This window comes from Glycine soja, chromosome 3, assembly GCF_004193775.1.
Source record: "Glycine soja cultivar W05 chromosome 3, ASM419377v2, whole genome shotgun sequence".
In the NCBI taxonomy this organism is placed as follows: Eukaryota; Viridiplantae; Streptophyta; class Magnoliopsida; order Fabales; family Fabaceae; genus Glycine; species Glycine soja.
The window spans coordinates 12,274,105-12,294,763 of record NC_041004.1 but is presented as its reverse complement, the minus strand read 5'-3'; the positions used below and the strand labels follow the sequence as shown (position 1 = coordinate 12,294,763).

General features: G+C 39.0%; 1 pseudogene; it reads left to right on the top strand.

The window, feature by feature from the left end:
- LOC114404961 overlaps nucleotides 1-20,659 on the top strand; it is a 32,663-nt pseudogene continuing 12,004 nt past the window's right edge.

The window sequence follows — 20,659 nt, the reverse complement described above, 5'->3', positions numbered from 1 at the left end:
ATGGAGGAAGAAGGAACATCAACGAAATCCAACCCTTCTTTGAGGGAACGCATAAATCTAAACGTGGGCGGGAAGCTCTTCGAGACGATGCTCTCCATGCTCCACTCCAATGACCCGAATTCGCTCCTCTTCTCCCTATCCAACCGCCGATTGGCTGACCCGAGCCCCATCTTCATCGACCGTGACCTGGAGATCTTATCCATCCTCCTCTCCCTACTCCGCACCTCTCACCTCCCCTCTGCTGTGCACCACTTCTCCAAGCACGAGCTTGGCGACGAGGCTCTCTTCTACGGCATCGACGCCCACCTCTGTGCTGCTGCCGCAACTCCCCCCTTCTCTGACATCGACGTTGCCCTCTTCGCCTCCCTTCGCCCACCTCCGAGTGCCTCCCCTCCTCTTTTGTCGTTGCCCCCTCCAGCGCTGTCTAGATCGCCCATGGTGGCCAAATCTCCTATTGCGACCCTATCCTCACCCACGCCACCACCACCCGCACACACCTTGACAAAATCGACTCCATCTACAAAGTCTAGCTAGAAATTGCCATCGTTGGTTCCAAATCCGACGTCAGCCTCCATTTCTACAACTTATCTGACAACCGCTGTGACACCCTCTACCCCGACATATATATAAATAAATAAAATATATTGGTAAACAAAATCACATGGGTAAAAGGTTCACATTCACTTCAATTACCAAATAAACTCATTAAAAATATATTCGGCTCAAAATAAGGCCGTAAAAATTTACAAAAATATTTTGTTAAATCAGTGAGGTGAAATAAAATAGACTAACATCATAAAATTAACATAAAAACTTATATCCCAATGTCACATCTTATTAGAGCGTTGTGTCCCGACGTCCTTCAGCACAATATTCCTTAAAGCAGTTCACCTAGTCATCTGCTCCCCCGAACACAAAGTTCAAGATCATTACAGGATCCAAACACAAACAGCAAACTGGGAGTGAGTTATCACATTCCTAACTTATAGAGAAACAAGACAACTAGATATACATATCATATAAACCAAATAAAACTTACTTACATGTAATTCACGTAATTCCACCACTTTGTCATTCAAAGTTCACTTTTCATCCATCAATCACACTTTTCAATCATCAATCACATTACACAAGAATCACACGCTCTGATCAAGACATAATAACACCTCAATTTCATAATAAACAATTAGAAAGCGCATGAGACAATTATGCTAAGACTCAAGCCTACATGCAATGTGGTACCCTGTCAGTGAAAAACCACCCTGGGGCACTTAGGAGTACATAACAAGACACACCACACAATGGGTTTGTCAGGTCACTCTCACTAAGTAAAATCATAGGGAGACCAGTCAGGGTCACGATGTTTTGCAAGAATGCTCCAACCATATGGGATCAGCATAGGCTTAAAGGAGCACTCAAACCCGGTGACCCCCAAGGCCTACACTCCGAAGAGTCCGTCAGGGCCTCTCCCTCCTGATTCAGGTCCAACCCCTAAAATCATTTTAGCACACAGACACTGCTCATGAATTATACAATACCCATGACCTCACACTCGTGTGTTAAACACGTACAACATATTGCGCTACAATTTAACACTGGTTCCTAAATAGGAAACCTACACTTTCTCTTTAACACTGCGCATTTACACTTTTCTCAAGATAACACTGGTTGGGTTATTGTACAATTCACAGCTTACAACACAAATAATGTCACATCAAGAGTTAATCACACACTTATTTACAACCAAAACTCGTTCACAATTTCACATCTCATAATGTCACAATCCACCACCACATGTTTTCACGTAGCTCACAATTCAACACATGTTCTACTTTACACTTTTACTCAATCTCAATAACAATATTATAATCTCAAGGCAATATGTTATTTCACATTTTATCACATATTCCATTTATAAACACTGCTAGTGAATTACACAATACCACAACCTCACACTCATGTTTCAACACATTTAACACATTGCGCTACAATTTAACACTGGTTCCTAAATAGGAGACCTACACATTCTCTTTAACACTGCGCATAAACAATTTTCTCAATATCAACACTGGTCGGGTTATTGTATAATTCACAGCTCATAATTCAATACACACATCTTAATACACATGTATCTCAAATCTAAACATAGTATTCTCAAACTCCAACACTTGAATAATTTTTGGAATCACACAATAACATCACTATAACATTATTTACATAAAATATTAATATAAATAAATATATAACTAAATCTATATATATAAATCCAGCAACGTATATCATATTTGATCATGAATTTAAAGAAAGTTTTCAATGTACCAATTCTAAATAATTATACAAACACTTTCTCATATATATATAAGTATACATGAATTCATATATATATATATATATATATATATATATATATATTATCTAAGAATACAACACATAGTCTATTAGAATTCTTTTCTCAATTTCAAATATAATATCAATTTTAAACTATAAAAAAAACTAAAAAGCATGAAAAGGGGAAAATACAAACTCAATATCTCCTTACTTAATTTCATCAATTCATACTACGGTTCACACTCAACACAAGAGCACATTAATTTCACAAAAATTTCTTATTGGGACATCAAATGATTCATCAAACATATATAATTTATATATAACTCATAGTTATAATTATAAGGATAAAGTAAAAATTGTAGAAACACCCAAAAACTCATTCCAATTGATACTCTAAGGATCCCTGCACATGTTCTCACTAATCCCCAATCGTGAATAACTCATCTCTTACCTTTGAGCGGACTCACGTGTCTTCAGCCAGCGATAGTAGCATCTCTAGTGGTTCCCTGAGATTCCTTCAGTTATTCCTCCGACTGCTCCGATTGAATTCCCAAACGTCAGAGAGACGGAGAAGAGATTGAAACCTCCACTCGTACTGTCTTCATGCAATTCCTTTTTCTCCCTCCACGATTATTATCTCGCAAATCCCAACGGTGTAAGTGTGCGCAATTGAATTTCGAACAACATATCCAAATTTCATGAAAATCCAACGTTTAACGAAATTGGGATCATAGTTTTACCAAGACAGTTTTGGGTTTCTGCGGGATATTTAAAGGCTATAATGCGAAGGGTTTGTATATAAACTCAGACATGATTTTAAAATTCCCAACGGTGAGAATGCTCGGAATTGGGTTGTGAACCTGGTGTTTAAATTTCACGACGATCCAACGGTGAATGAGTCCGAGATCGTCGTGTTTCTGAGACAGGTTTAGTGAGCTGCGGGAAAAAGAAAAAGTTCTGAGAGGAGAAGGGAAAACCGAAAATGAGAGGAAGAGGAGGCTGAGGAGTCAGTCTGAAAACTGACCTAGCATGTTGTTATTTATAGCTAGGGGCATTTACGACCTATTGTTTACTCTATTTATTTATTTATTATTTTATAAAAACAAACTTTATTTTATTCTCTATCAAACAAATAAATAAAATACCCTTTTTATTTTCTCTCAAATCATTATTTTAATTAATAATTATATCTCCTTATTTATTTATTTATAAAATCTCATCATTTTTTTAAACTCTATTTACTTATAAATAACAATCCTTTTTAATCTAGTTTACGAAAATTGGGATGTTACAACCGCCACATCGGATCAGTCCACTGGACTGATTTGCTCAATCCTCGAATCTTCAAATCCAGCATCAACGCCATTACCAGTTCTACAAATTATGTCTTCGCTTTATTTGACTGTCCTTACGGAGAGAATTTCATAATCGAAGTCGATAAAGAGAAGCTTCAGACTGGGAAGCTGATGTGGATTCTGGCAATCAGAGTTCTCGTCAAAAGCGCGGTCACCGGCAGTGTGTTCGGTTACTTCAGCTACGTCCGGTTATAGGACCCAAGGTTCGGGGAGGTGGTTTGGGAGATGAACGAACCTGGCGGTTCGGGACAGAGCAGCAGGTTTGGGGATTCATTTGTTGACGTGGAAGGGTTGCTTCTGTTCATGCTGTGTTCGAAGTCTGGGGATTTGGCTATGGCGGATATGCGGTTTTTGAAGGACGATCCTTGGGTTTATTTGAAGGAGAAAAACCCTAGTTTGGTGAGTTATGGTGAAGTAAGGAATATTGTGGTGCATTGTTATAGGGGACAAGTGTTTGTGGCTAAAGAAGGAGCATTGGAGGTTTGGTCAAGTGTGGAACAAAGGGAAAATAGTGGGAGTGGTGCTGAAGGGTTTTATAGAAGGGATTTTATGGATAAGAGAGAGGATTCAGAGAGAGGGGTTATAAAGAAGATTGAAGGTGGTGGGTATAGGTTGTTTGTTAGTAGGGAAGATGTTGAGGGTATTGAAGTGTGGGAGAGATTGGCAAATTTAGTTAGGTAAGGAAGTGGTTGAACTATAATTGTTGTCAACATTACATGAATTAAGTGAAATTTCTTTTACAAGCAATGAAGAAACCATGTCTTGATGCAACTTTGATACTTCTGTCATTTTAGATTCATTTCCTGTCATTGTAATGTTCTTGATCAATTGACCTTTAGGGGCAAGTGTATACATTTTTATTAATGCAAACTTTTTTTTAATTTATTTTTCTGCAAATACCTCACTAAGCTTTCTTTGCCTTCTTCCATTGTATTTGTTGTATTTTGTTAACTATGTCATCTTAATGGATTATATTTTTGTTAGGTCCAATTCTTCTAGAAAGAGCTCCTCTTCTTTCTTGCATACTCTTGTATTCTTCCTTCCACTTTGGTACTTTTGTTATATTTTGTGATGGAAGTTTCAGATCAATGTAGTTTTTTTTTCTGTCAAAAAAATCATTGTAGTTTGTTTCACTGGTGAATTTCCCTTTATTCATTGGTCTATTGGCTGATTATGAAGTTTGGATTTCCACTTACTTTAGTTTGCACGATGTTCAACTTTAGGTAAGCTTCCACCACATATATAATTACTAGTAATTTGTCTTTGTTTATTGTCATTCCTAACCATTTTATGTGTGGATGTTATCATTCAAATGTGTAATTACTACATTTTTTGTTAATCAAGTAAAATTTGCTATCCAGTTTTAAGGTGGGAAGTGCATAAGAAATAGTTTTCAGCCCCATTATTTACTACTCCCCCATGTTTTGTCAATTAGCTGATTGCTTATTTCTGGTCACATATCCTATATTTTTTCTTTCCTGTCTCAAGCCATTGTTTATTGACATGATCAAGGTATAAGGACATTAGCATCTTTATGCACCCTTATTTTTTTTTTTGTTAATTACATAAAATTTGCTATCCTATTTTAAGGTGGGATGTGCATAGGAAATGGTTTTCAGCCCCATTATTTAATTACTACTCACCCATGTTTGGTCGATTAGCTGATTGCTTACTTCTGGTCATATATCCTATATTTTTTGTTTCCTGTCACAAGCCACTATTTACTGACATGATCAAGGTATGAGGACATTAGCATCTTTATATGTCCTTACCCTATGTTTGGATGGAGAAAATTTAGCAGGGGAATTCATTTTTCAAGGAATTTAAAATGGTTCATGATAAAATAGATTGTTTGGATAGAGTATTTGAAAGGAGATTTAATTTCTGGTATTTTTATGAATCATTTTGATTGACTAAAATTGTGGGATTTCAAATTCTCTAAAAAAATATAGAATTTGAAATTCTTTTTTTAGAGATGCTCACTCTAACTCACGTTCTTGCTCGCGATTCTTTTTCGCTCAACACTCACAACTACGGGTGACCAAAGTTTTAACGGCCGATATTGACACAAGTTGTTTTTCACCGACGTTGGCTGAGGTTTTTTCGGTCATATTTTTTTGTATGATGTCAACCAAAGCTATTTTTTGCTGATATCGGCTAAGATTTTTTTAGATGATGTTGGTTAGGGTTATTTTCTCACTGACGTCACTCATGGGAAATTTTTGATAATGTTAGTAAAGGATTTTTTTGGTCCTTGTCATCCAGGTTTTTTCAGTTGATGTTGACCAATGATTTTTTTGGCCAACATTGGCTAGATTTTCTTTACTGACATCGATCATGACTAACTTTTGAGTAAACACCTGTTAGGTTTTTTCAGCTGACGTCAGCTAGGTTTTTCCAACCAACATCAGCCAAAGCTATTTTTAGCCAATATTGGTTAAGGTTATTTTTTAGCCTATGTTAGCTAAGGTATTTTGGCTGATGTCAACTAGATTTTCTTAGCCGAAGTCGGTTAGGATTTTTTTGCTGACATCAACTAGGGTTTTCTGGCTGTCATCAGCCAGAGCTATTTCTTAACCGCATTTGTTAGGTTTTTTGGTTGATGTTGACTAGGGTTTTTTCTGCTAACACCAGCTAGTTATTTTTTCCAACATCGGGCATGACTATTTTTAGTCAACATCGACTAGGTTCTTACAGTCGACATCCACTAAAGTTTTTTTGGTCGACATTGGTCAGAGCTATTTTTTAGCCAACATCAGCCAAGGCTATTTTACATCCGATGTTGGGTAGAGTTTTTTGTCCGACATTGGTCAAGGCTACTTTTTTAGCCAACTTCGACTAGGGATTTTTCGTCCAATGTTGACCAATGATGTTTTTCGGCTGACATCGGGTAGGTTCTATTGGTCGGCATCGATCAAGCTACTTTTTAGCCGATATTGGGTAGATTTTTTTGTCAACACCTGCTAGGATATTTTAGGCCGACGTTGGCTAAAATTAGTCTGGGCCAATGTCTAGGATTTTTTTGCTGACATTAACTTGGGTTTTCTGGCTGTCATCAGCCAGAGCTATTTCTTAACCGCATTAGTTAGGTTTTTTGGTTGATGTTGGCTAGGTTTTTTTCTGCTAACACCAGCTAGTTATTTTTTACCAACATCGGGCATGACTATTTTTAGTCGACATCGACTAGGTTCTTACAGTCGACATCCACTAAAGTTTTTTTGGTCGACATCGGTCAGAGCTATTTTTTAGCCAACATCAGCCAAGGCTATTTTATATCCGATGTTGGGTAGGTTTTTTTGTCCGACATTGGTCAAGGCTATTTCTTTAGCCAACTTCGACTAGGGATTTTTCGGCCAATGTTGACCAATGATGTTTTTCGGCCGACATCGGGTAGGTTCTATTGGTCGGCATCGATAAAGCTATTTTTTAGCCGATATTAGGTAGATTTTTTTGTCAACACCTGCTAGGATATTTTAGGCCGACATTGGCTAAAAGTAGCCGGGGTCAATGTCGTTTGAAAAGACCCTAGCCGGTGTCGGCCAAAAAAACCCTAGTCGACGTTGGTAAAACAAATCTAGCCAACATTGGCTGAAAAAAAGACTCAACCAACGTTAGCCAAAAAATAGTCCCGGCTGACGTCAGTTGACAAATATTCTAGGTATACTTTGACGAAAAAAATCCTATTTGATGTCGACCGAAAAATAGCCTTGGTTGATGTCGGATTAAAAACATCATCGGTTGTGGTCGGGCAAAACAACCCTAGTTAAAATTATCAATATTTTATATTTATGAATTATTAAAAATTGAAAATAATTTTTAATTAATATTTCAAAATTAGATTGTGTTTATTTTCTATAAAGTTTAATATTAAAAATTAATCTACTTAGAATATAAAATTGAAATTTTACATATGGAGGAAATTGAATTGCCCTATCCAAACAAAGAATTTAAAATGGAAGAAATTTGAAATGATTTATCCAAACAAAGCATTTGAAAAATGAAAGAAATTAAAATCAAAGCAATTCAAATTTTAGGCATTTCAAATTCTTTGAAATTTTGAAATTCCTAATCCAAGCACAAGGTTAGTTTTTTTTTTTTTTGTTAATTACATAAAATTTGCTATCTTTTTTTAAGGTGGGATGTGGATAGGAAATAGTTTTCAGCCCCATTATTTAATTACTACTCCCCCACGTTTGGTCAATTAGCTGATTGCTTATTTCTGGTCATATATCCTATATTTTTTCTTTCCTGTCACAAGCCATTATTTACTGACATGATCAAGGTATAAGGACATTAGCATCTTTATGTACCCTAGTTTGTTTTGTTAATTACATAAAATTTGCTATCCTATTTTAAGGTGGGATGTGCATAGGAAATAGTTTTCAGTCCCATTATTTAATTGCTACTCCCCCATGTTTTGTTAATTAGCTGATTGCTTATTTCTGGTCATATATCCTATATTTTTTTGTTTACTGATATGATCAAGGTATAAGGACATTAGCATCTTTATGTGCCCTTAGTTTTTGTTTTACTCTTCTGAATTCTGAACTGATAGTCATTAGTTGTACAATGTACATATTGATACCATTAGGAGAGTTTAGATGCCTATAGAAACTAATTAACCAAATGAATCACCAGATCATTATGCTTGTCTAGTTAGTAACTTGCAAGGTTTTGATTGTCTAACATAATATAACATCAATCGAATCATTGAGAAGAACTGAAGATCACTCGGTTGGCTGAAAATAATATGATCAAAACTGTCACTGAGTTATAAATCAATAGATATGTTTGATATATTTATGCCTTTGTTATTCATCTATTTTTATCGTGAAATGCTAATTAATTGTCTCCTCCTCATATCTGAATGAACTAACTATTTTTCAAGATTTTGTTTTTTCAAGTTATTAACTTTATGTAGATTTTGGCTGCCAAGGCATAGAAATGTATCCTAGTCTGTATGACATGCTTGAGATCCTTCCAATTTTTGGTTGCTTTGTCTTATCTCGTTTGGTGACCTGTGGTTCTTCACAGTTGAATTTGATCTAAAAAGGCCCAACGAATGCTTAAATTCTAGATTTGGGGCCTTGCTGATTTGAGAGAAAAATTGTGGTGATCTGGGAGAAAAACTATACTTTGAATATGAGAGAAAAGCAGAAGGATAATTTGTAGCTTTGTTTGGATTCCATGTATATTTGTTAATGAGTGATGGCCTTGCTTGTTTCGTTTGTTGTAAGGTTGGTGATTGAATTTTTGTGAACTTTTCTTGGTATTTATGCAGAATTCACTCTAGAAATTGAGCAGAGCTGGCTATGGTATCAAGTCAAAATAGCAAGTTCTCATCTACCTCCATACCAATGACTGTTTGGAGTGAGAGTGAGATCTTATAATCTTCCAATTTGAAAATCTTCTACCACATTAAGCTGAGCAGCCATTAGAAATTTTTGTCCAAACAGTGTCTTAGGTGAGGGTGGATTTGGTTCAATTAAGGGCTGGAGGTGAGCATTCACTTGTCGCTACCAGGCCGGAACAGGCATAGTTATTTCTGTGAAGAGACTTAGCCAAGAGGGTTTTGAGGGTCCCAATGATAGTTGTCAAGTATCAATTGTTTTCTGGATACTCATTCAATTTTTCCATTCAATGCATATTTTGGCTTTTTGTTGTTTACTAACAAGTTTCTAGCAGCTCTAATTAGAATGCTTGATCCTATTTTCAACTTTTGATGGTATTGAAATTACTATCCTAATTGTGTAACATAGAGCACTTTTAGGATTACTATATTAGGATGCTAAAGTCAAAAATTAGTCTAGAGCTGATGCCTTAATGATTAATTTTCTTCTTGTTCTGTATTGTGACTTGCAGGCTGAAATAAACTATCTTTGGCAATTGCAAGATCCTAATCTTGTCATGTCAATAAGCTACTAAATAGAGAATGAGCACCGACTCCTAATTGATGAATATATGCCTGTACAGGAGTCAATACCATCTACATTTCATATAGTAAATAATATAATTACCCCTTATTGTTCCTGTTAAATGTTTTTGGATATCTTTGAATATCTGATTATATCTAACCATATTTAGGCTTGTTGGAATGACAACATTGAAACCACCATTTTTAGCTCATTAGAATTTCTGTTGTCAAACAAACTACCATATTTTTATACTTTCCATTTTGACGGCTAACAATTCCTAGTTCGAAATATAAACAAATATGATTTTCACTGCCTCAATCATATGCTCTCAATTCAAATTGAGAGTTTCACATGTTACCCATTGGAAGATGATCTTGTTATCTGAGGACCTAGTTCTTTAGGGAACTACTAATCCCACTAAAATTACCCGCGAGAGAACCTAGCTAATGAAGCTCCATGTAGAGCTCGTGGGCCTTGAATCTTCTTCATCAATGGAGTCTTTTGCTTCTTGAAGATCAATGGTAGTTGAATGGAGAAGGAAGAAAGCTGATTGTAGATGCCACTTCAAGGAGAAGATGAGTCAAGAACAAGCTCACCACCATAGGAAGCCATGGAGGTAGATGAGAACTTGCTATTTAAGCGTGAGGAAGAATCTAGAAGAAGATGAGTTGTCAGGTTCACTGAGCGCACTGCTCCAGGTCATCAAGCGCACCGCTTCAGCTCATCCACTAAGCGAGAGAAGCACGCTAAACCAAAATCCACTTATGTGTGCTAAGCGATTCAAATTTGCACTAAGCTCGCGAGCACGGACCAACCCACCTATTTAAGCTTGAAATCTGAATTTTTGGAGGAGTTTGGTATTTTCTCTTGAGCAGCCTCTGCATGCACGAGAGTCTGGCCTTGGCTTGAAGCTTTTGCATGTGTAGGAAGTTCTAGAGAGAGAAAGGTCCAAGTTCCAGAGAGTTCTGAGAGATTTTGCTATGTGAAAATCTTTAGAGATGAGAGCTCAAAGCAGAAGTCATTCTGAGAGCTTGAGATGAGTTTGTGAGTGATTGTGAGATTTTAGAGGTGAAGGAGACATCCTCACCACTTGTAGTTTTTGCAATCTTTCATCTTGTTCTTCTCTGTGTTGTAAAGGAGGTTTCTGGACTATGGAAAGCTAAATCCTCTGTTGGATCTTCTTTGTAGGTACCTGATGTAAATATATTTCTATCTATGTAATGATGTTTTGTGTGTTCTCTGTGCTATCTGCTTTTCATTTCAGTATGCCTTTACCTTGATCACATAGATGCATGCTTTGTTAGGGTCATTCAACATTGGAAAATGGTCTGATTCTAAAGTCCTTGATAGTACGGGGCTAAGTTGTTGTACTGTCACGAGGAATTGTGGTACAAGAATATAGTTGTGTATGTGTGTCTTAATGCGGTCCTGGTTGAGGTTAGTCTTACAAGAGGAATCTGCAGACGAGACTTGATCAGGATTAGGCTAGAAAATCATGAGGAATCGGGGTCTAGTAGTCCAGGAGACAACATAGGAATACATGGGCATTGTTAGATAGAGAACATCCGTTTATCATCAGGAACCTATTAGGAAGACCAACGCGTTCTCTACTTGTTTTTACACAACATTTCTCTTGCATGATTTTCTTTCTTTTTGCATAGATAGTTTACATACATGTTCATAACCACAATCATCTTTTCATACCAGACACTTATTTACCGAAATAGCTTGCCAGATAACACAAGTTCCCCGACAGTTCAATACTCGGTTCTTATTGTTTTATACTACTTGTGCGATCCGGTACACTTGCCGGCCGTGAACAAGTTTTTGGCACCGTTGCCTGGGAACTTCTTTTTATTTGGGAAGTTATCTAATTTTTAGGTGTGTATTCTTTATTCTTTTATTGCTTGAGAATATTTTTTTTTGTTTATGTTTGTTTTTCTCTTGACTTGGTGACTGCTGCTCTTGTTAGTGCTTTGTATGCATAGTAAATCTTCTGCAGATGATTTAGTTCCATGAGATTTGGAGTTTTTTTAAGGTGTGAAATGAATTTCTCGATGGCACACGATCAAGGGTGGGAACAGGAGTTAAGTCCTAACAATCAATATGAAGAAGAAAGAACTCCTAATCTTGAAAGTGTGTTTGAAGAATTCATGTCAAACCATGCTAGCGCAAAAGCTAATCAAAATTCAATGAAAAATCATGAAATTCATTTTTGTAAGAACTACTCAATAGAAAACTTTCAAGGGGGACACGAGTTACAACCTTACTATCAAAATGAAGCAGAAAGAGGTTCCAATCTGGATAAACTGTTGATGCAATTCATGGAAACAACTAAATCAACTCAACAAGCACTCCAAAGTGTAGAAATCCAGGTTGGTGAGATGGCAGAAACAGTAACTCAATTTATGCCCAGACGAGAAAAATCCTTTGTAGGTTGAAGCTCAAGAGAAAAGCCCTGTAAAAGAGCATGAGTCAAGAGAAAAAAATGAGGAGAAAGATGAGGAACAAGCACAACAACAATGGGAGAAGTATTCAATAGTAGAAAACCAACAAGAAAATATTCTCCAAAGCAATAACCTTCCTCGTCAACTGATTGACAAGAAAGGAAGGCAAGGAGAGCATGAGGAAACCTTAAGTACCATTCTTTCTTTAATAACTAACACCTTTCTTGAAATAATTTGGAATTTCATTCCAGATTATATGAAGTTCATGAAATTTCTAGCTAAAAGGAGAAACTTCAAGGAAGATGTGTTCTTTGTGACTTTCATGCCACCTTGAAGGTATTAAGCTATGCGTCAAGCTAATGACATTAAAGAAGCACTTCCTGGGAGGCAACCCAGTTTTAATTTTTTTTAACTTTGTTTTTCATGCATTTAATCATTTGGAACTTGCGCTATGATCTGTACATAGGAGCATATCAGCCTATCTTTGAATGCTTAACATAAGGGTTTCAATTTCTTGGAAAAAGGACTGAAAAATAACTCAGAAAATATTTTATGAAAAAAATAGTCCTTTCTCTAAGCACAAGCCTCGCGCTAAGCGCATCTCTATTCATGCACTAAGCCGCGAGTCTCAAGTGCTCAGTGCCCAACCCTTGCATCTGAGGCTGATTTGGTTCGCTAAGCTGGCCAAGGTTGAGCTAAGCTACCTTCAATTCGATCTGAATTCAGCTAAGCTTCAGCTTGATCGCTAAGCGACAACTTATCCGTGGCTAAGTGTGACCTATTTTCGCCAAACACAATTCCTTACTGCCATAATTGAGGTCCATGAAGCTAAGCGCCAGTCATGGCAGCTAAGCAAGTCCTTCTCAGCTAAGCGCATTCTCCTTTGTACTTAAGATGCATCATTTTAGCTAAGCTGGCCAGAGCCTGGCTTAGCGAGAGTTACAGCTTTTCTAATCTGCAGACCTCGCTAAGCGGACTTACCCTTGCACTAAGCCAAGTCTTTGTTAAAAAAAAAAACAAAACAAAAAATCTGATTTTGAATTTGAAACGTCGGCTAAGCGCACAGGTCCGCTAAGCGAGCCTTGTTGAGAAACCAAACGTCTCTCTTGCTCGCTTAGCGTAACTTTCTGCTAAGTGAAAGTGTCGAAATTTTCTTAAGTGAGTGTAACAGCAGTTACACTCACATTTTCCAGATTCCAGAAACTTCGTCTCTGCATTCTCTCTCTCCAAAAATTTGCACATTTTGCATGTTTGCTTTCTTTGTGCATTTTCAACTTCGAAGCATCAACTATACACCATCCAAGTAAGTTCCTTGATTCTTTTTATCTTTTTCTTGTCTAAACTTTAGGATAGAAGACTTCACTATAGTTTTATATTTTTAGGGTTTTTATGTTTTGTTAGAATTAGTTTAAGATTAAGACTTTTTATATGATTGTGTTGTGTAGTTATTTTCAATTGTCTTGCATGTTTGATAATGCCTTTTAGAGGCTTAAAAAGACAAGGAAATGAACTACATTTTTTGCGTTTTTTCTGGAGAATGCGATGAACTCGCTAAGCGAACATGCTGCACTTAGCGAGTTCACCAAAAATTCTTGAACGTATGCATTTTCTAGATGAACTCGCTAAGCGCGCTTAATGCGCTAATGGAGTTCATCTCGTGAGGATGAAAACTCATCCTCCTGTTGAGATACTTGTGGCTAAGCGAGGCTGAATCGCTAAGCCAAAGTGTCGCAACCTACCCTTCGGCGGGAGGGCGACGCGAGACTCGCGGGATGCGTGTTCCACGAAAGGAATACGCGCGGAGTCGCCACCAACGTTTATTTGAGGAAAACGTCGGAAAAACCGGAAAAGACGCGATCTACGAACTTTTTGTGAAAGGTTCGGGAGTTGTATTTACGCACGGGGAAGGTATTAGCACCCCACACGCCCGTCCCAAGGGACGGCAGCCTTTAATCGAATGTGCAAACATGACTTTGATTTTTATGTTCCCTTTTATGTTCTTATATCCTTTATACCCTTTTTATATTTTTCTTTTTTGTGGTCGACAAGGGTGTTTCCCTTTGCTCCTACGTATTCCTCAATTGGGATGAGAAAATCAGACCTACGTAGTTCTTTCGGAACAAAGTGTTTGGTTAAGTTGTTTTTGTCTTTTTTGCAAAATATGTTTTTATTGAATAAAAGGTCATTTAAGGTGTTGAACCATTAAACGGTCTTTTGATTTTGAAAGGGGAGAAACGTTAAGGCGTTGGACCATTAACGATCTCTTGTTTTTGAAAGGAGAGAAACGTTAAGGCATTGGACCATTTAACGATCTCTTGTTTTTGAAAGGAGAGAAACGTTAAGGCATTGGACCATTAACGATCTCTTGTTTTTTGAAAGGAGAGAAACGTTAAGGCATTGGACCATTAACGATCTCTTGTTTTTTGAAAGGAGAGAAACGTTAAGGCATTGGACCATTAACGATCTCTTGGGGTGGTCGACAAAAGCGGGGCTTTTGCTCCTACGTATCCTCAATGAGGAACTCAGACCTACGTAGTTCTTTCTTTTTGTCAAGTGATTCTTTTTTTACTTTAAGAGGTGATCATTTTAAGGCGTTGGACCTTAAAAATGATCCATTTTACTTAGTGAGAAATTGAGATGACAAACTTAAAAAGCCTATTTTTGTGGACGAGCTTGACTAGGCGAATTGATTTTAGCCTTTAGTTTCACTTTAGTTATTAATCAATTCGATTAAGAATGAGAAATCCCAAAGAGAAAACGTCCGATTGATTTTCCGCTTTATTTCACTAAAAAGATATTTTTTTGATTATTATATTATTTTTTACCTCTTTTTGATTTCCGACGTGGTTACGGTATGACCGAACGGTCGGAATTTATTTTAACCGAAGTTAATGGATAATACAATTCAAACGTTCGGTGGAAATTTATTTTATTTTTAAGTTAAGCGAGAAACGACTTAAGTAAAATGGCTTAAGCATGTCAACAGGGGGTATAAAAAGTAAACAAAACGAGAATAAAAATGCACGAAACACAATGTGGACCACTACGGGTACATAGAATGAATCGAAAAGCTTGGTTCGAGGTACTTACCCGTTGAAGATCGAAGAACGATGAAGAACGAATGAAGAACGTCGAAGAACGGTTGAAACCTTTGCGAGATTCCTCACGGAAAACGTTACGGAAACGTTTCGGAAGCGCCTCGGCTTAGATTTTCTTCACGGAAACAATTTTTCCAAGCAAATTCGAAAGAGAGAGAAGTGCCTAAGGGGCTGAACCCCTTCCTTCTTGCTTTCCTCCCCTATTTATAGCAAAATAGGGGAGGTGGTTGCCGCCCAGCTCGCCCAGGCGAGCTCAGCTCGCCCAGGCGAGCAGGGTTGCTTCCTCCAGAAGCAACCGCCTTCTGGAGGAATCTTCTGGAGGGCCCAAATGGGCCTGGGTGCTATTTGCACCCCCATTTTTACTAAGTACACCCCCCTCTGCTGTTTTTTGGTGATTCTTTTTTCGTAAAGTTACGGAAACTTACGAATTTCGTAACGATACTTGTTTTCTTTCCGTAATGTTACGGAACCTTGCGGATTACATAATCATCCCCTTTTTGACTTACGGAATGTTACGGAACCTCACTTAATTATGCAACGACGCTTCCATTTGATTTCCGGTGTGTCACGGAAACTTACGGATTGTGCATCAATATTTTTTTGGTTTTTTTCGGCATGTCCTGGAATTTCATAAATTGCCTAATGATGGGTGCCAAGCACCTCACAAGGACCAAAGAATGGTCGCATGTCATCAAGCAAAGGTCCCCGGACGAAATTAGGGTATGACAGTTGCCCCTCTTTACTTGTCTTTTATTGGAGATAAAAGAAAAGTAAAGATAAGACACTAATTTCGTCCCTCTCGATTTGACGAGAGTCGCGGGTGACCATAAAATCTCCACATGCAAATGACTTGTTGTTCCCAGAATTTCACAAATTGCCTAATGATGGGTGCCAAGCACCTCACAAGGACCAAAGAATGGTCGCATGTCATCAAGCAAAGGTCCCCGAAAATCAGTGTATGACACTAATTTCGCTCCTCTCGGTTGACGAGAGTCGCGGGTGACCGTGACTTGTTGTTCCTAGGATTTCACAAATTGCCTAATGATGGGTGCCAAGCACCTCACAAGGACCAAAGAATGGTCACATGTCATCAAGCAAAGGTCCCCGAAAATCAGTGTATGACACTAATTTCGCTCCTCTCGGTTGACGAGAGTCGCGGGCGACCATGAAATTTCCGCATGTAAATGACTTTGTTGTTCCCGGAGGAACAAAAGGTGCAGAAGACTGTGTCAGCCCCTGCATGCTATCAAGCGTTCTGTCTTACAGATAGCAAAAGAATGGGTGCGAATAACCATAAGGTATCTCCGCGTATCATGGGTGCAGAATGACCAAACTTGGTCTCTGCTTGTCATCGGGCCCGCCGCCTCTGGATGACAAAAGGGTGCGGATAACCGTAAGGTATCTCCGCGTATCATGGGTGCAGAATGACCAAACTTGGTCTCTGCTTGTCATCGGGCCCGCCGCCTCTGGATGAAAAAGGGGTGCGGATAACCATAAGGTATCTCCGCGTATCATGGGTGCAGAATGACCAAACTTGGTCTCTGCTTGTCATCGGGCCCGCCGCCTCTGGATGACAAAAGGGGTGCGAATAACCATAAGGTATCTCCGCGTATCATGGGTGCAGAATGACCAAACTTGGTCTCTGCTTGTCATCGGGCCCGCCGCCTCTGGATGACAAAAGGGTGCGGATAACCGTAAGGTATCTCCGCGTATCATGGGTGCAGAATGACCAAACTTGGTCTCTGCGTGCCATCGGACACGACTGTGTCTGAATGGCAAAGGGGTGCGGATAACCGTAAGGTATCTCCGCGTATCATGGGTGCAGAATGACCAAACTTGGTCTCTGCTTGTCATCGGGCCCGCCGCCTCTGGATGACAAAAGGGTGCGGATAACCGTAAGGTATCTCCGCGTATCATGGGTGCAGAATGACCAAACTTGGTCTCTGCTTGTCATCGGGCCCGCCGCCTCTGGATGACAAAAGGGTGCGGATAACCGTAAGGTATCTCCGCGTATCATGGGTGCAGAATGACCAAACTTGGTCTCTGCGTGCCATCGGACACGACTGTGTCTGAATGGCAAAGGGGTGCGGATAACCATAAGGTATCTCCGCGTATCATGGGTGCAGAATGACCAAACTTGGTCTCTGCTTGTCATCGGGCCCGCCGCCTCTGGATGACAAAAGGGGTGCGAATAACCATAAGGTATCTCCGCGTATCATGGGTGCAGAATGGCCAAACTTGGTCTCTGCTTGTCATCGGGCCCGCCGCCTCTGGATGACAAAAGGGTGCGGATAACCGTAAGGTATCTCCGCGTATCATGGGTGCAGAATGACCAAACTTGGTCTCTGCGTGCCATCGGACACGACTGTGTCTGAATGGCAAAGGGGTGCGGATAACCGTAAGGTATCTCCGCGTATCATGGGTGCAGAATGACCAAACTTGGTCTCTGCGTGCCATCGGACACGACTGTGTCTGAATGGCAAAGGGGTGCGGATAACCATAAGGTATCTCCGCGTATCATGGGTGCAGAATGACCAAACTTGGTCTCTGCTTGTCATCGGGCCCGCCGCCTCTGGATGACAAAAGGGGTGCGAATAACCATAAGGTATCTCCGCGTATCATGGGTGCAGAATGACCAAACTTGGTCTCTGCTTGTCATCGGGCCCGCCGCCTCTGGATGACAAAAGGGTGTGCGTCACATGACCTCAGGGTCAGTATGACAAAGATTATGGGGCGGCCGACAAAAGCAAAGCTCTTGCTCCTACGTATCCTCCAATGAGGAACTCAGACCTACGTAGTTCTGGATAACTTGTGAGACTTGAAAAGTCTCCATCGGAAAATGCTGACATCTCCGGAAAAGGCCAGATGACCACATTGGCCTCTGCTCATCAATCACACTTGGGGTCACTGAATGACGAGGTGCGGATAACCGTAAGGTGTCTCCGCGGGCTACCAGCTCTTGAGTTATGGCGACAAAAGGCGGTGTGGTCAACAAAAGCGAGGCTCTTGCTCCTACGTATCCTCCAATGAGGAACTCAGACCTACGTAGTTCTGGATAACTTGTGAGACTTGAAAAAGTCTCGTTGTTTTCTCCACTAAAATGCAAACATGCTTTAGCAAAGAGACAAATATTCCAACTGATTTAGAGCAGCATATGCTTTTTTGAGTGAAAAACAATGCGTCTACCGGGGAAGGAGAGTCTGCTGATGAAATCTCCCATAACCATAAATGAGATTTTGGATGTTAGCATTTCGTTTCTAAATGACCATTTAGAGGAAACACTGGGTTCGACAAAAATAGAAGAAATCCACTCAAAGTGTATCAATCTCGCACAGGTAAGTGTTTCATCCTAATTCCGAACCATAGATATGTCATGACTTGACTTTGCAAATTATTTCCTATCAAATCAAAAATTACATGCGTGATCATGGATCAATAGGGCTTCCCTTGGGAATGGGTTCTTTTGGTGGTTTTTTTTTTCGGCTTTTGTGTGTTTTTGGCTTTTGATTTTTCTGGCTTTTTCTTTTTCTGTTTTTTTTTTTTTGTTTAGTGCGGGGCGAGAAAAAAAGGGTCGCTAGCGCACGGGATTTTGGTTGGTAATCAAAGGGAGAAGACCATTTTAGGTCGTGGTTTCCTTTCCTTCTTCTTGTTCATTTGGTGACAATTCTGTACTGTTCAGATATTGTCTGGTCCAAAGACCTCTCTGCACATTTCTTCTGGTTTCTTTGACCAGGAGCTTCCTTCTTTTTTACTTTCTCCCATTCTTTGGTTGGGAATTTTCTTTCTTTTCTTTTTTCTTTCTCCCACTCTTTGATTGGGAATTTCCTTTCTTTTCTTTTTTCTCTTTCTCCCACTCTTTGATTGGGAATTTCCTTTCTTTTCTTTTTTCTCTTTCTCCCACTCTTTGATTGGGAATTTCCTTTCTTTTCTTTTTTCTCTTTCTCCCACTCCTTGATTGGGAATTTCCTTTCCTTCCTTTTTTGCTTTCTCTTTGATTGGGAATTTCCTTTCCTTCCTTTTTTTGCTTTCTCTTTGATTGGAAATTCCCTTTCCTTCTTTTTTTCTTTGCTTCCGAGGGTAAAGTTTATGGTGAGTCAGGATTTTGGCTCAAGGCTTGTAGAATGGCTAGACATGATACATGTCAGGGTTTGGTTTGGTTCAAGGATAAAAAGGGATGCCCCACATTATTTCCATGACACAAATGCAAAAATGATGATTTGGAAATTTTATGCAAAACTGGTTATGCATGCACCTATGCGGACACTCAAGTGTCAAATTTTTATGGTCATGTGATGCTAGGGCTCAGGATTCATTTCCTCTATTTTAATCAACCCAATGTTTCCAAAATATGTTCTTTTATCAATTTGGGCATTCATCCGAGTCCATTTTGGGCGTCCGGGAAAATTTTCACAGCATTCACCCTTCAGGTGTACACACATTTTTTTCAAAAACTAGCTATGATCAGCGAATTTTCTTTAAAGAAAGGTTGGAAGTCATCTCTTTTCAAAAGCATGTTGGTTTTTTAGCTAGACAACTTATTTTTCTTTTTTCTCCTTCTTCTTTTTTTTCATTATCATTTGTTTATTTCTTTTTCTTGTTTGCTCTCTTTTTCTTTTCACTTTCTTTTCTTTTCTATTTCATTTTCTTTCCTTTTCTATTTTTATTTTTATCATGAGGTATTTTGCTACCTAAACATGTGTATATTTTTGCGAGGTATTTTTGCTATATACATGCATATCCAAGGTATCTTGCTACCTAAACATACATATATGTTTTGTAAGGTATTTTTGCTATACATGCATATCCAAGGTATCTTGCTACCTAAACATACATATATATATTTTGTGAAGTATTTTTTGTTTACATACATGCATATCTAAGGTATCTCTCTACCTAAACATACATATATATATTTTGTGAAGTATGACTACCTTTCGAGCTTGTGCTCGTTTTATTTAAATCCCCAGGATCATGAGCAACTAGGTGCGTCCTACTATAAAAAGTGATCAAATAACAAGCATAGATTCAAAAGATACTAGGTTGCCTCCTAGTAGCGCTTCTTTAACGTCTTTAGCTGGACGCCTAATGATTTGTCGGTCATGGACCTAGTACTTTGCTTACCTTTGGCTTTGGACTTGGTCGCCTATTGGTCGGCCATGTTGCGTAGGCAATACTCAAACCTTTTTGTGGATAAGCAGAGGTGAACTCTAGAGGTGATGGCGGTGCGTCTGTTTCCCGCTGCCGACCATCCCAATGCTGCTGTGGTGTTTCGCCCTGCGCCTGTATGGGGCGCAGTACTTCTTGATGAAAGCTCGATTAGTAGGGGGCCTGATGCCCTTGCTGGAGGTGACAGGTACTCCGTAGAACTGACAGAGACCCGTAATTAGAGCTTGACAATTCCAAGACCCTGTTGGACTTTCTTCGGGTCCACTAGGTGTCTTGCAATCGCGATCCCTGCAAACAATAGATGAAATCAGAAATCAGTTGAGCGATGTGCATACTTACCTATGATG